Consider the following 1811-nt stretch of genomic DNA (forward strand, 5'->3'; position numbering starts at 1 on the left):
TTTTTCCTTCAGCAGGTTCTAAAAGCAGTAAATCAATTGCATAGAAGGGGATTACCCCTCATTCTCCCATGGAGCAGCTGGTGGATTTGAACAGATCTTTGGGTTGGCTGTGCAATGCCTTACCACTCTGCCACCAGAGCTCATTATTTAATTGGTCAATATATAGGGAAAGGAAAGTCCGGGGAAGGGTGTATCTAAAATTATGTAAAACAAAAGAATCACTTTTATAGGTATATAATATTGTACTGGGAAGCCCTGGTGGCTGATAAGAAGTTACACTCATAACACAAACGCACATGATTGGAATCCACTAGTTGTTCCATAGGAGAAAGACAGGTAATCTCCTGTGCAGTTACTGCCTCTGAAAACCTGCTGCATCAGCTATAGGTGGGTTCCGACTTGACCATAGTGCCTAACAGCAACAAAAGCAGCAAGAGCTGGGGCCCCAGTTCCTGAGCACCTGATGGCTGCTGGGTGCTGGCCTAGGCTCCTTCATGTGTATCACCTCAGAAACCCCCAACTCCCCACCCCTGACTCTGGGTCCTGGAACAGTTTCCATCTGATTCCTTGTGGCTGAAAAATATGAAACCAGGATGGGCCCGAATTTGTAAAATGTAGGTGTATTGGCTTCTTCTGAGAGAGAGACTATCTTGAAGTACAATGTTGTCAGTGACAGGATAATATCTATACGCATACAAGGAAGCAGGCGGGGCCCGTCGACTCTTCTGCACGTTGTAACCCCTTTCCTGACCCCCCCCCCCGCCGGTCCCAGTGTCCTCATCTGTCAAAAGAGGTTACAGGTTACGCTAGATGACATCACCTTTCCAGCTCCGTAACTAGGTGTGTGTTTGGGAGAAACCCAGACACACAACACCCTCGTGTTCCCAGGCCGCTGTCACATGGCTCCTATTATCTTAGACACACAGCCTGAGACCTTGGGGCTTTCTCAGACTTCGGAGTAAGGAGGGGGCCCCAGACAGGCAGGTGTGAAGGCGCCAATCCCCAGGGTCATGTCACTAACAGGTCCTGGCAACTCCAGCATGTGTGCATCGGAGGTGTGTGTGAAGTTAGCGGACTTAAGGAAGAAATCAGAAAGCTTAATGCAGCTTTATTAAAGGGGGAAGTGAATAGGGGAGCTCCCGGGTGAAATTCCTCATTCTGGGGATGCAGAATGGGGGAGTCACACTGTGAACTTCTTGAGGAGGGTTTTTGTAACAGAGTCTTTAGGGAGGGACATTCCACTCTGAGTTACTAGTCACTTGCTCGCTCAGCCAGGCAGGCAAGGTCGTCAGCGTTTGAATTCTGAATTCTTCATTCTTCTCTTTGTCCCCCTTTGTCCAAACTTAACAGTGTGTCTTGGAAAATGGGTCCAAGGTGCCTTCCTGAGCCCTAGAAATCAGGAAGTGGGCTCACTTTACTGGGATTCCTGGGGACTGGAATGCTTTTCTAACTCCCAGTTGAGTACAAGTTCCTTTGGTATTTGAAACATTTCTTCCTTTGTCTTCCAAGGATCTGGAGGCTCGCCCCCTTACAATGTTTGGTTGGATTTTTTTAAAAAAACTAGCCTGGCCTACAGATTCTAGAAGGCAGTGGGAACAGACACGTCCTGGTTCTCACACTAGGGCATGGAGACTCCTGTGCCACCCCACCCCAGTGAGAGCAAGGTGGGGACACAGTGTGTTTGGATGCTTACTGGATGTGGGATCTGGGATCTGTGCTTGGTCAGAGTCCCCAGAAGGGAAAGATACCCCCTGACCCCACAGGAAGCTTATGTTGTATTGCTGTGTGTAACATCAAGTCAGAACTGACTC

Source organism: Elephantulus edwardii, unplaced genomic scaffold (assembly GCF_000299155.1).
Source record: "Elephantulus edwardii isolate Elephantulus edwardi_28Jun2011 unplaced genomic scaffold, EleEdw1.0 scaffold00328, whole genome shotgun sequence".
Lineage (NCBI taxonomy): Eukaryota > Metazoa > Chordata > Mammalia > Macroscelidea > Macroscelididae > Elephantulus > Elephantulus edwardii.